We start from the raw sequence: 15,666 nt of genomic DNA on the forward strand, positions 1-15,666 counted from the left end.
TGCCCACGTGTTGATGCTGCTGCTGCTGCTGCTGTTGTTTTTAATAGAATCTATGAAGTTGGGAGGAAAAAAAGTAATGAGGGAGATAGAGAGGGAAGAAAAGTGGTGGCCTTGATCAGAACTCATTTCATGCCTGAATGAAGTTCTCAACCAATAAGAAGATCTTGATTTCTTGGACTATGGGCAGGACAGCCGATCGCAACAATAGCTTTTGTGACAAACTTCAGAGTAGCCTAACCAGTGTCTGCCAGGAGACCCTCTCTCCTGGATTTGTCTTGCTTCGGTTGGGAGCCCTCCTCTGCTGAAGTTGTTCCTGGTTGCCCTTGAGAACTGTGGCTCAGGCATCAGGGGAACCAGGGACCAGAACTTACGGCAGCCATTTCCCCACCACAGCTTGCTTCCTTTAACAAACCTGGGAAGAGTCCCGCAAACACAAGATTAAATTTCTTCAGGGAGAATCTCAAGGTTTGGAACAGGAATTTAAAGGTAAGCTAACCAAATGTCCCTTGATAGAATTGCTCCTACAACATACATCTTCACTGCTGTCAGCAGAACCCACTTCCTTCCCAAGCACAGTGCCCTGTACACAAAGAACTGCACTTGGGCAAAACTATTTTGTGGGCTGGAGAGATGCTTAACAGGTAAGAGCTCTTGCTGATCTTCCAGGGGACCCAGTTTTCATTGCCCACATCCACATGAGTCACAGCTATCTGCGGCTGCAGCTCCAGGCCATCTGCTGGCCTCTCTTGGCAGGCACATATATGCTACACAGACACGAATGCAGGCAAAACACGCATACACATAAGATAAAAAAAAAAAATTAGTTTAAAAATATTTCTCCCTTATACTTAAGATAAATCTGGATGCACCTTACATCCAAGGGCCCTAGATTGGCTCCTGGGATCATGCGGACACAAAAACTAAGTGTTCTTATGTCAGGGCTCATAAATCAGATGGCTATAGTTTCTGGTACCTTCATCTGCTGCAAGGTACCCACCCTAGCTCCTTAACCAAGTTAACTGAGGCCGGGAAGATGGCTTGGCGGGTAGGAGTGCCTGTTGTGAAAGCAAGAAGTCCTGTGTTCAAACCCCAAGCACCCATGTAAAAGTGGGGTGTGGCCACACATGCCTTTAATCACAGCATGAAGAGAGGCAAATGGTGGACACTCACTAGTGACCCAGACTAGCCAAAATGACAAGCTTCAGGTGCAGTAAAAGACCCTGGTTTAAAAGTATGGCTGAGAGTATGGAGAATAGCCAGCATCCTTCTTAGCCTCCACATGCACACACATATATGCCATGTACCCTGCCCTCCCAACACACACAAGGTACAGCCCGTGAATCTATAAACACCTTCTTGCATCCTGGCTACCCTCCATTAGCATGTTAGTCTTTCCAGGGTATTCTTGCACAGAACTCACCACAGTCGACACAGAACTCCATGTCTAGTCAAACAAGTGCAGAGGAGGCACCAATCACAGAAACCGTCAGGCCTCCTGCAGGTCAGCCACATGTAACTAACTGTTCTCTCTCAATTTTCTCCACAGCCTTGTCTCCTCAGGAAGGTTAAAATTCACACACAAAAACAGTCCCACAGCGAAAGCATCCTGTCATCCTTGGAAACAGCACACTTCCATGCCAGTCAAATCCAGGCACAGCTGACAGATACAACACAGCAGAAAAAGGAAGAAGATGACAGTTGATGACTGGTAAAGCACATCAAGCCTATGTGGCCAAAAGCTACTTGTATCAGGCAGTCGGTAAATGTAGCAACTTTTCCATTAAACTTTAGACGTAGAAAGGAAAAGATGCAACCACCTCCTGGAGAGTTAACTAAACAATAAACAAATACAAATCTTTGCAGGACCGTTTGGGCCATGGGTACGTAGAAGGATTGATATTGGTTGACTTCTCGATGTCTCCTTTAAGCTATTGAAGACAAGGAGTGCAACAAGCCATTTGAAGATATCCTGCTGGGCTACCAAGTAGAGACTTGATACCCTATGAGCATATACAGGGGGAGGAAGTCCCTCTCAGTCACAGTCATAGGGGAGGGGAGTAAGGGGAAAATGGGAGGGAGGGAGGAATGGGAGGATACAAGGGAGGGGATAACCATTGAGATGTAATATGAATAAATTAATAAAATTAAATAAAAAAAATAAGATATCCTGCTGTTGGAAGTGATGCTGTGCTGTGAGGCCCACAGCAGAGCAGAAGGGCAGCAGACAGCAGACATGATCATTCCTAACACACAGGCTCTTCTGAAAAGGCAGGAAAGAAGGGCCACTGGGGTGATAGCTACAAAGACATCGTCGTTCTGAACAGGATATTTCCCAGAATCGGGCCTTTTTTTTTTTTCTTCTTTAAATCCTAATGGTCCCGAAAGAACTAAGAGAGCGCTGGGTGCCTGTGTTCCATGAGTGCCTGAGTCCCAGGCTCTCCAGCCGTCTTTGAACTTCTATCAGTGAACACACTTTCATGTGGCGGGCCCATGGAAGATGACAGACTGCAGGTGGAGAAATCCAGCCCTGGGCCGTTTCAAGAGCTCACTTTGTAGGTGAAAAGAAGATCCAAAAGAAATGCTACGATAGTCTTTTTTTTTTCTTCAAAAGAACAGCGAAGACTAAGGCTATCTTTTAAAATATCTTTTCCCCCCACATTAGAAAGAAATTGATCATTTACATCTTCTCTACGAAGTTTGCACATCTAGCTGGTGTCATTCCTATCCTAACTTTGATTTTCTGTTAATGCAATAAAACACCATGACCCAAAGTTACTCAAAATAGAAAAGCATTTATTTCAGGGTACACTTCCCAGCCCATGGCAGAGGGGCAACCAGGGCAGTAACTCTAGGTAAGAAGCTGGAGACAGGAACTGAAGCAGACACCAGTAGAGCAACCAAGCTTGCTTTCCCTGGCCTGCTCAGCTTGCTTTCTTATACAACCCAGGACCCACAGTGGGCTGAGCCCTCCCACACCAGTCAGTGATCAAGAAAATACCCTCAAAGATTTCCCTGCAGGCCGATCTGGTGGAGTTGATTCCTCAGGCAAGGATCCTTCTTCCCCGATGACTCTGTCTCGCGTAGATTTGGCGACTACAATTCCCATCTCACTTTGCGCTATTTTATAGCTAAGGAAGATTTGGTTGTGGTCTGGAATGAAAATGTGGCTAGAGAGATAACTGGGTAGGAAAGGGCCCTTTCAGTGTTGTGTGGTGATCTCTGAGATGTTAAGAAATATGAGGACTAAAAACTACAAGGAAACATGCCCTGGGTAATTTCTACAGGAGACAAAGCTGCTTTAGCCCAAGTGGCATAGAGTGTCCTCAGTGCTAAAAGCAAAATAGAAGTTATGCGATAGAGGCCATGCTTTTAAAATGCAATGTGTCATTTGAGAGACCTGTCACTATAGTCTGTTTTTCCCTTTAGAATAATATAAATATATTTCAATATATAGATTTCTACATCTGAAGCACTTTGTCTGACAATGACTGGCAAAATATAAGAATACTCACAGATTCAGTACCAGCAAAAGAGCTTGCTTCTTTTATATTTATTTATTTATTCACTCAATACAATCTCACTCTGTAGTCCAGAGTTGCATGGAACTTTATATGTATTCGAGGATGACCTCTAACTCATGATCCTCCTGCCTCAGTTTCCCAACTGTTGGGATTATAGGTCTATGCCACTATAGCTGACCTATCCCTTCTTTTTTTTGCAGATGTTGAGGAGAGAGCACAAAACCCTGGGAGTCATGTGTGCTGCCCAGCATGTCTGCTGACAATGGGCTGACATAAACATTAGCAAGCTCTCAAAATTCCCAATTCCTATACAGTTGGGTATATGTAGGTCAAGGATGTAGAGGATTAATGTCTGCCCTGCCTCAGGTTAACTAAGACTATTTTAAAATATAACAGGTGTCTGTGTCTTGATTGATTGCTAGATGATTATACTGCCATAATAACAAGTATAGGCCAAATAATAAACATTATTAGGACATACAGGTAGTATTAATAACAACAAGTGGCGCCCAATGTGGGGCCCAGTGGGTTCTGTAATTTCTAATGGTATGTGGAAAGATTCAAATTTCAAAGATATAGAAATGCTGTTTCAGTGTATCAACAAAATCGCAACTGCAGTTGCAAAACTCTTTCTTGCTTTATACTTAGAGGGAATTTTCTGTTTCTTCTTTGTCCTTTTATTGTATTTCATCCTTAAATGGATTAATTAGGAGAAAGGCTGGTAAGATAGAAAAACTGGAAGTGTCAATAAATTCTATCATTTTGGAAAGGATTCCCGATTTGACTGAATAGGTGGAGAGAATGAGGAAAGAAAATGAAGGCATGGGAAAATAAAAAGCATAGTCAGTAAAAGAGGGCAAAGAAGCAAGCAGAGAGACAAGGGAGAAGCCTGCAAGATCAGACCATGAGCGGTGCAGATTGCTTCTGTTGGGTAGAGGATCTGAGAACATGCCCGAAGATGCCAAGGGATTCGCCCCACAGATCTGATACCCAAAAGGTTCATTCTTGTTCTCCTGAACATCCTTTCCCTCCTGTTTAGCATAGTTGGGTTGTGAGGAAGATACCTTTATTTAATAAATTCATAATAAAGTCTAATTGTTAAGGAACCAAAGCCAGCACAAGGAGATTGTTTTCTTTCTTGTACATGGAAGAACATTAGATACACTCTGTCTTTGCTGCAATTTTTCTTTTCTTAAGGGTCAGCAGTTTACCATGAATTAATAAAATGTTCAATATTGAGTCCCACAGGGAGTTTGATGGACATTGGGAGAGAGGCCTGGGAATCTACTACCGTAGGTTGTCCTCAGTCTGTGCTTTGACACATACCATTTTAGAAACCAAAACAGTTCCCTACAACCATGTGAATCAGCTCTAGAAAATCCCTAAGAATGAAGGGCAACAGTGTCTGATCAACACAAAAGAGGGCTCCTTGCCACTTTTCCCACTTCCACTCCTTGTCTCTCAAGAGTGTTTCTCTCACTTCACTACCCTTCCTGTCTCCCTCTTTCCCACTACCCTCCTTCTCTCCCTCTCTGCATCTCCAGTTGTGATCACGAGAAAGGTAAATAAGAACTGGAGAAATGGACTAGCTTGTCTTGGCTTTATTAGCACCAGATGATGATCTGATGGTGTCCTTTTCACATTTAAAAATTCCCCCATGAATCTGGTACAAGCACAGATGCATGCCTTTTTTTCCTTTATCATTGCTTAAAGTATTGAAATCTCTATAATGAAGTAGATTGGAGATGTACAAGGAAAGAAAAGTCAAACTATTAAGTTTTATTCCTTGTTAGCAGCTCAGGGAAAGCTTTATTGGAGAAGTAAAGCTGGAAATCTTGAGCACTAAGGACAAATCCATTCATTCCTTTCACCAATTCAAATACTAACTGCTATACTTTTGGTGAAGACATGAGATAAAATGAAATAAAATGGATGTCGTTGCTATTAAAGAACTGTAAGATTACTTGCTGTATAAGCATGAGGGTCTGAGTTCAAATTCCCAACATCCACACAAAAGCTAGATGTGGCCATGGATGTACTTGTAACCTCAACACTTTGGGTGGCAGAGACAGGAGGATCACTGGTTCAGTAGAGAATCTGACTCAAGGGAGTAAGATGGAGAGTGACAGAGAAACACATTCCATGTTTTCCCCTGGTGCTGGCATTCATGCTTAAGGATGCGCGCATGCACACACACACACACACACACACACACACACACACACACACACACGCATGTGCACCAACACAAACCCAAAGAATTTCTTGCAATTAAAAAGCAAGAAAAGAGATTAAAAGGCAGCTAATGACTAACATGAATTCCCGTATCACAGCAACCTTGTTTCTTATTATGTAAGACTGATAGGTCTCTATCTACTAGAAAGTCAATCAGTGGCCCATGGCAACACATGGCCATGGCCAAAAACAGGTTCAACTGAAGGCTTTTGTACTCAAAGATGATGCAAAAGCAACACTCAGTGGGCACCATTCTTCAAGCTTTGGAGCTGCTCTTCTAAGCTTTGATCATAGCAATATGATCAAATAGCTTCTTAAAATGCAGAGTGAACATCAGTGTAATGAACTGCAGCTCCCAGACAACCATGTGATCATGACACACCACTTTGTACAATGTACACTACACTATAGTGTATGTTGCTGCTATATTGGACTGAGTCCTACAAGCTCTTAACAGAAACAAATGAAGATAGATTGTCTTACACACTTCCACCCATCTAAGGCATTGCTTCTTGACTGCTGCCCATAGCTCATGGGGAGGTATCAGCAGTTCCAAGAATTTAATTTTTTTGAACAAAAAAAGAAATCTATTATAATTTTAAAAGTACATGAAATTTTTCTTCCATGAGAAATTGTTGATTTCCCAAAGCAGAATGACAAACTCCCTCATGCTCAGAAGTATTCTTAAGGCCTCCAGGGACAAAAGGGAGAGGAAGCTAGTACAAAGACATGCATTTATTATGCATTCACCCTTACTAGGTTCCTTTTCACATCAATTTTTCTAAGTATCATATCCTAGGGTTTATTCAGTTTTTTCATAAAAATAACACCACCAAAGTCTGGCCTATACTCAGCTCTCTGTTGGTACCGAAATCAGCATTTGAATAATACAAAGATAACCTTTGCACAGTGCACAAATAGATTACTCCAACATCCCCTCTTTTTTGTCCAATAAAAGGCTCTCTCTCTAACATCAATAAACTATATACAGTAATAAACTATATACAGTAAGAATAATTATGAGAACTATCTGGTAAGGATTACATTCACAATATCTAGTTCATATGTATATGGCAACCTTGGAGAAAGTATTTATCTATCCTATCTTTGTATGTGCAAGAACTTAAATTTCAGGAGGAAAAAAAATGAATATTTTCCCACTAATTCTAACTAATATATTTCATTTCTTCATTTTAATGTGGAAATACTATTTTTAAAAGAAGGACTATAGCCTGAGAACAAGTAAAAAATAATTTATTAAAGTCCACAAATGCATCAAATCAAATAATCTCTAAATAAAAATCTACCAGCTTAGCTTTAGTTAAAATTCTCTACCAAGAACAGCTTAGTATTATATCACTTGGATTTATTTTTAAATATCTATTATTATTATTATTATTATTATTATTATTATTATTACTAATTTTTAAGATAGATTCTTCTCTCATATATCCTAAACACAATTTCCCCTTCTTCAGCTCCTCTTAGCTCCCCTCCCCACCTCCCTCCTCTACCACAGATTTGCTCGCCCTCTGTTTCCACTTCAGAAAAAGCAGGCCTCTAAGAGCCAGCCAAACAGGACAAAACAAGATGCAATAAGACAAGGCAAAAGCTATCATATAGAGGCTGGGAAAGCCAACCCAATAGGAGGAAAAGATTCCTAAGAGCAGGCAAAAGAGTCAGAGACATGCCTGTTCTTACTGTTAGGAGTCCCACAAAACCACCACGCTAACAAATAGCCATAATATATCTGCAGACAACCTAGTGCAGATTCTTGTAGGCCCCATGCTTGCCACTTCAGTCTCAGGGAATAGATAAGGAGCCCTACTTAGTTGACTCAGTGGGCCATGTTCCCCTGTTGTCCTCCACCCCGCCTGACTCCTACGATCTTTCCTCCCTCTCTTCAGTGGGAGGGCTTTGTGTCTGGATTGGTGTCTAGGTTTCTCTTTCTGTAGCCTGGAGAGTATGTTCTGGAGCCAAAGAGACTAGAATGTAGGCATGTAGGTTCCACGCAGGCACAAGATCCACCACTTGGATTTAAAGTCATTGTAATGTAAGAGGCATCTACCATATATGTATAATATACTATATATCTAATATATTATATATGTATAAATAAATATATATATATATATATATATATATATTCCTTTCATATTTATAGACCCCTCTACCAAATAATAAGAATGATATCACCTTTTGTACCTTTTTTTTTTTTTTTAATCCCTTCAGTTGCTTGGCTAAAGCTGCCCAGTAAAATCAGCTATTTCAGGACTGTGGTCCTGGTGATATTAACACCACTGTCTCAGTTTGACTATAAAACTCTCCTGCCCTGCAGTTTCAGTTATATTTTTATCTCTTGAAAAAAATCATAGCTTTTACATACTTTCAAAAATAGGAATGGTAAGAAACTGAATTAAAAAATCATTTTAGGCAGTATCAAAGCCATTCTGTCTCCATATTGTTCAAGCTCTCCCCAGTCCTAGGAAAGGGTCTCCACTTCCTCATATGCATGCTAGAAGCTCCTGAGTCATTAGTGTTCATAATCACCATAATCCTGATCAACTGCAACCAAAGAAGGGCTTTTGCACCCACCTATTGCATGCCATGCCCACCACAAGATTCCATCAGGCTTAATCGAAATAGCCAGCCCCCAGAACATTCCGATGATTCAGTTCTCCCAAGCATTAATTAACAGTTATGCAAATATTCCTGAGTGACAGAAGGACTTCGCCTTTTAAGGAGTCACTCATGAAACTAGCACCTGATATTTAAAAATAAATGTAATTGCTAACCACTCTCAACCTTCTTCCTCCCACATTCTTATTTCCATTTCTCCATTATCCATGTTCACTCATCTCATGGAGCCTCCAGAGACTTCCTGGAGATTCCCATAGAAAATCGAAGAACTGAAGAAAGAGTACAAGAGGGAATCGGAAGTCCCAATGGATAGCATCAAGCCAGGAGTGAGGCTGCTAGAGTCTTCCCCTCAGAAAGTGCCCCGCCCACACACACACACACACACACCAAGTGTGGTGTCCACACACCAAGACTTGATTTGGGCCTGACTCAGTGGTATTGAGAGGAAGTAATGAGTTTTCATAGTTCCCAGTGAGAACGAGGAGAGCTGAATGCAGCAACTTCAGCTCTGCCCATGACCTTCTGGGAGAGCTGTGGAATATTTTACTTAGCAGTTTCCTAAAGGGTGCTCTGACCTTTGGGGTATTAAAGCTACACCCACAATCAACATGAGGCTCAACTTAGAGAACAAAAGGTAAGGAGGCAGAAAAGGCTTTCTGGTGCAGCTGGAGAGATGGCACTTACTGCAGGGGACCCGAGTTTCACTCCCAGCACTCATGGTAGGAGGTTTAGAACTGCCTGTAACTCCAGCTCCAGTGAATCTGACACCCTTTTCTGGCCTCTTTGGGCACCTGCACTCACATGTGTATACACACACATGTGCACACACACACACATTTACAAATATTTAAAAAGGAAGGGCTTTATGGAGGCTGGGAAGATGGCTCATTTGGTAAAGTGTTTGCCATGCAAGCATAAGAACTTGAGTTTGATCCCCAGAATGCACAGGAGAGAGTCGAGTGGTTATGCTTGGAATCCAAGCACTGGAGAGGCAGAGAGAAGTAGATCTGTGGGGTTTGATAGACACCAGCCTAGCCTACTTGGTGAGCTTATGGCCAGTGAGAAATCCTTACTCTAAAAAACCAAGACAGACATCTCTAGAGACATGATACCTGAGGTCATATTCTGGCCTTCTCACTTATGTACATACAGTCAGACACACACACAGACATGCACATACATTCAGACACATATGCATATATGTATATATATACACACACCAAAAAAAAACAAAAAACAAAAAAACAAAGACAGCTTTCTACTCACAGAATGGTGAAAGGAGGAGGAAGAGAGAAATTGTCAGGTGCCTCTTAAAAAACCACGACGCTAAAAACAGCAGCATTAGCTCATCCATCAGAAAGACAGTCAGACACTGTGTATCAAACTCTAAGCTAGAAACTGAGAATGTTTTGCGACGATATCAAACCTGAACATGTTTTTAGTCATTTTAAAAAATATGATTAAATATACATTCACACGTAACTCAGAAGTTCCACTCTTAGATACTTGCCCAAGAAAAAATGAGTGCAAAAGTTCATAAAAACTTATGATTCATAACAGCCTTCTTACAATAATAATACTCCAGAAACAATCCAAATGTCAAAAACATAGAATAGAGGAATATTTTGGTGTATTCATACAGTGGAAGGAGAAGGAGTGGATTTCAGGAGCTCAACGTGAATGATGGGTTAGTCCAGGGCAAAGTGTGTGCGCTGGTCTAAGTCAGTCAGGGGTGACCTGCTGGAGAGGGGGTGAGGGAAATTACACCAGAAGAGACAGACAGACAAAGAAGAAAAAATACTAGAGAAAGGCTTTGTTGGCCAACAGGGAAAGACTGATAAGTGCATGGAGTGGTAGAGTAACGACGTAAGAGACTAAGGGGACTCTTATCAGTAGATGACGGCCTGAGACAAAAGGATGAGAGAAACAAGCCAGACAAGAAGCATTCTAGTGAGGAGTCAGGCACCAAGGAACAGGAGCAGTGTGTGCAGCCCCAAGATGGTCCCCTAGGGACTGTGAGTGCAAGAGAAGCTGGTGAGTGATGATGAGGTTGGAGAGGCGGGCAAGATGGGAGGACACAGAGCCAGCTAGCCAATGGGATCCAAAGGATGCTCTTATCCTTGGGACAAAGGAAGGTAATGTCTTAAGGAGATCATCCTGATGCTGGGGTGAAATGGACTGAAGGGACCCAAGTACTTTGTGATGTGGCTTCTCTCTTAAAATTTATTAACCCGTTTAAGATTGGATGTAATTTTCCAATGGTGTGCATCAGTCTTGCTATACCATGTCACTCTTACAGTCTTGAGTGAGAAATGGAAAGCAAGGGTAGTTCTCTGCTCATGGAAATGGGTGGGGCTTTTCCTAGCCATTTAATTTTTTAACAGGAAGAGAGAATTACTCAGCTACTCTCAAGTACAAATTGGAGCTTGGATAGTAACAAAATATAGGGGAAAAAAAAGAAGTTATCCTCACAGCCTGTATCTGCACTGATCCATCCAGAATCAGGGGTAGAGGGAGAGAGGACAAGGTTCAGACCCACAGCCAGAACACCTGCCTGGGCATTTCACAAGGGCCTTAAGCATAAAGCGCCGAGGTAAGCAAAGGAAGAAAAGCCCTTTCTTATATGTCCTCCCCCACATCTCATTTGCCTCACCTCACAAAGGGGAGGCAGCTCAGTCAATAGGGCTCACCTGGAAAACACCCATCACAGCTGCAGCTGAGGGGCCCAGATACCCAAACCACCTTCAGCACCAAAGACAGCAAACCTCACCTTGTGGAGTCATAGGAACAATGGCTGGATTCCACCCCCGCAGGGTTGCCTGATTAAACAAAAAGTAAAAGTTGACAAACAGGAGGAATCGGTGACAGGCTCAGACATCTTATATCTGCAGTGGAAATCAGTGCTCAGCAGAAGTGAGGCGGGGAAGCACCCCGTAAGGGAAGAGATCAAAAGTAAAGGCTGCAGCTGTTCTGTTTGCTGCAGCCTGGGAGTTACAGCAAGTGTCCTCTGACTTAGAAACCAGAGCTGAACCAGGGGATGCCCACCTCCCACTCGGGGAGTTTTACTTGCTAAGAAACAGAGGATTCCCACCAGTCTTTACAGCATTACTTAATTTAAGGCTAAGAATAAAGAAAACTAACAAACAACAACAACAACGATGAAGTCTGATGAAGCAGGGGGGGAAGAACCAGGCAGAGAGGAGCTTGAACACAGGCACAGCAGAGGCTCAGTTCTATGCCTCTGCTAAGAAAGTGCTTTTCTTAGGAGTTTGCTAAGCCAGGGCCTTCCTTATTTGAGTCTGTTCTTGTCCAGACATGCTCTCTCAATCCAGCTGGATAAAGGCCCGGCCACAGTATCAGCCATAATTTTCACTGCTAAAGTTGTCTTCCTCTCTCTCTCTGTCTCTCTCCCTGTCTCTCTTCACCTCTTTCTGTCTCATATAGACATAGAGGCTTTTTAATTTAAATATTTTGTCCAAGAAAAGAATCTGAAGCCTTACTATGGATTCCCAGAGAATTCAGAAAATAGAAAAAGAAACCATTGCCTCCTATGCTACAAGATGCTGATGGAGTATTTAAATTCAGATTAAGGCAACAGGAAATAAATGCTGGGCACCGATTGTACATTATCAACCCTAAACCTTGCATTGTTTCAAAATGGAATATGGGAATTTTATTTTGTTTTGATTTTTGGCTTTTCTGAGACAAAAACAGGCTGTCCTGCCATTCACTATCCAGGTCTGCCTCAAAGTTGCCATGATCCTCCTGCCTCAGTGCTAAGGCTAAAAGTGTGAGCTGCCAAGCCCAGCTAAAATGAGATCTTTAAAAAAAAAAAAAAAGGCCTCTTGGAATAAAAGCAACTTGGAGGAAGAAATGGTTTATGTGCAGAGGTTACAGGAAGCCAGGGCAGGAACTCAAACAAGAACCAAGAGGTGGGAGCTGAAGCAGAGACCACAGAGGAGCACTGCCTGCTGGCTTGCTCCCCATCACTTACTCAGCTTGCTTTCTTAGACAGCCTAAGAGCAGCTGTCCAGGGAACGGCACCATACACAGTGGCCTGGTCCCTCCCACATCAACCATTACTCAAGAAAATGCCCGCACAGATATGGCCACAGGGCAATCAATCTCACAGAGGCAGCTCTCTGTGCTTCAACTGGGGTTTCTTCTTTCTGGGTGACAAGTTTGTATCAAGCTGACAAAACAAAAACAAGTCAATAAACAAAGAGAAAACCACCTAACCAGAGTACCACTGAAGCAGCAAAGATTCAGGATGCCTGCCTACATCCCTGCGTAAGCCAGTCTCAGCTCTCGTGGAAAGTAAAGATGGCTCACGGGGTCTGACTTTAAACCCCTGGGAAGCACGAGGGGAAATCACAACAAGCTAAAGACTGAGCCTTCTCTCTCCACATTTCCCCACAGGGTCCTGTTATTTCACTAGACAGGCCTCAAAGGGAAGGAGAACACTACAGTTACTGTCTTATTCAAGAGACCTTCAACAAAGCACGTGATCTGAGTGTTGGCCTGTACGGAATCCTTGAGACCACTAAAGCACTAGGGAGTGAGTCAGCCATACCTGCATGCAGGGAATGCGGCCGCTGATCCACAGGCCTTGAGAGTCCCAGAGTCCCACAGTCTGGGTTCCCAATAAGGTCTGTGTGGCCATAGTTACTTCCTACCTGTGTTTGCTGAGCAGCAAGACAGACTGTGGCTGTATCTGGAGACCACACACAGAAACTGACTCCAGAAGAAGCCAGCGTGGTATAGGAAGCAATGTGGTTACGTCTATAGGGCCTCTTCTTGGTTTACAAGTTTGGGGCAATCCTGAAGCCTACCCTCCTTACTGCCATGGGTACAGATGTGAGCCTGGGTCTCCCTTTAAAGGACTCACACGGACTATAAGAATCTTGCTCCTTGTTGGCATAACTGTCCTCATTGAGCATAATAAGCATTTGCGGGAGTGCATCTCTGTGCCGGACACAACACTAGGAACTGGAGACAGATGAGGAACTCTCCTGGAAGTTGAGTCGGGAAGACAGACATTAAATAGTCAAGTGTACACAATGAAGACATTTATGTTGGGCAAAGTACCACATGGACAAATACTGGGGCCCATGGGTATGTATGAAGGAACCAATAAAGAGTGGGGAGGGAAGTTAATTAGCAAAGAGTATCTCCATGTGTGGCTGAGGATGGGGAGTTGCAGGTGAACAGATAGCCCCAGAGGAAACAGGAGACTTGTCTCAGAAACTGACAATCACCAGTGCTACTGAGCAAAAAGAGATGGGGCTCCAAGTAAAGCTGCAGGGGCAATGGGGACAGTGTAGCTACTTGAAGTTAAGCTACATTAAGAATGTGGCACTAAAGCCAGGCATCATGGCTCATGTGTGTAATGCCTGTGCTTTGCCAAGAGTCTGAGGCCAGCCAGGGCTTACATAGTGAATTCCAGGTCAGCTACATGTGACGCTGTTTCACAAAATGAATGTGAAGCTAAGTCAAACGAGTGTAGTTAGAAAGTCTTAAGCAAGGCCATGAATGGCAGCAGCAGGTACAGGTCGAGTGATGCTCAGGTACATGGAGACTGACTCCTGGAGGATAAGAGCAGGGGCCCAGTAAGTGCTCTCTAAGAGAGTGCTTAGGAAGCTGGGGCATTGTGACTCAAACCTTTAATCCCAGCATGGGGAGGCAGAGGCAGGCAGATTGATGTGAATTAGAGGCCAGCCTGGTCTTCAAAGCAAGTCCAGGTCAGCCAAGGCTACACAGAGAAACGCTGTCTTGAAAAAGCGAGAGAGAGAGAGAGAGAGAGAGAGAGAGAGAGAGAGAGAGAGAGAGAGAGAGAGAGAGAGCGCTTAGGGATGACATTGGCTGTCCCAGGACCTCTCTTTTTCTTTCTTTTTTTTTTTTTTTTACTCTGCACACTGTTACCACATTACTTTTCTCTCCTTTGGATGTACACACAGACACACACACATCTAACCTATGAATAGTTTTGAATTGGAAAATGCAATTTCCTCTTGTTTCTTTCTCCTTGTGTAAAGATGAAAGACTACAGAAATTGAAAGATGGTGTATGCATTTTAACATGTGGAAGCATTCATACATTTGACTCAGCTACAAAAAAAATATTTCTTTCTTCTGCATCCACATTAAACTAGGAAGACAGTGCTTATGTCTGAGGAGCACTCTCTTAAAGTTACAGGCAACTGCCAACCCTCTGGCCTAGCTACCTGAACAGTCACTCATGATAAGCCTGTCTTCTTTGTAAGAACCACTCATAGGATCAAAGGTATGAGGGTACTGTGTAAAGATGATGAACAGTTTGTTTTCTTTTTTTCTTAGTGACCCAACATTAAAGGTTCTTTGAGTTGAAAAGCCACAACACTGACCAAAATGAGATTTTAAAATGATTTGTCCACTTACAACTTGTTTTCTAAGCTTCTCTGTCTATAAAGTACTCGCTGAACTCTGAAGACAGAAGGGCCAGTCTATTGGTCCTTGCACAATCCAAGAGCACTACTGTTGATTTCCTTCGTTAAAATCTCTTTGCCAAGTCTATCTTATTCATCTTTCAGGTGACGTAAGTCAAAGTCTTCATCTACACCCCCATCCCAGAAACAGAGGACCACCTGGACCACAGTGAATCCTCCTCCTACAATCCAGCCCAGAGTTGATTGGGAAGATTATGTGGCACTTAACAAGGATTGCCTTGGTTCTAAATGAGATGTGATTTTCCCAAGGTCACAGTGTTAATTAGAACTTACCCTTGAGTGGAACCCAAATCAGTGTATAGATTCACTTTCTAGTCTAGTAACCTGTTTCAAAGAGCAATGATCCAAGAATATAGAAACAAAGGAAGCAATTATTCAATCCAGTTAGAATCCTGGGTCTTTAAAAGACAACAGTAGTTGACTATCAATTCTGAATAAATGTGGGGAAGAATAAGGTTCTGGAAGAATTGAAGGGGACTATATTATACTGTCTCTTAGATCTTACAATTCAAAGTTGGATCAAGAAACAGGATCAGCTTCACCTAGGTGATTACTAGAAATGCAGAGTCTCAGGTGCCATCAATAGTCTCCCGAGTCTGAAGATTCTCCCCAGGTGAAATGTCTGAGGTCCACTGCCTTGGAACTGCCGCCTGAAGGAAAACTCATTGCTGTCACATAGATTGTGGACAAGAAAAATGTGATGAGTAGAAAAGCCAGAAAGCCCTGTAGGCCTCCCTTTTGCTAAGGACCAAGAATCTGGAATGTGGTTTTAAAATACTAGGTTAA

The sequence above is a fragment of the Acomys russatus genome, chromosome 6, assembly GCF_903995435.1.
Source record: "Acomys russatus chromosome 6, mAcoRus1.1, whole genome shotgun sequence".
In the NCBI taxonomy this organism is placed as follows: Eukaryota; Metazoa; Chordata; class Mammalia; order Rodentia; family Muridae; genus Acomys; species Acomys russatus.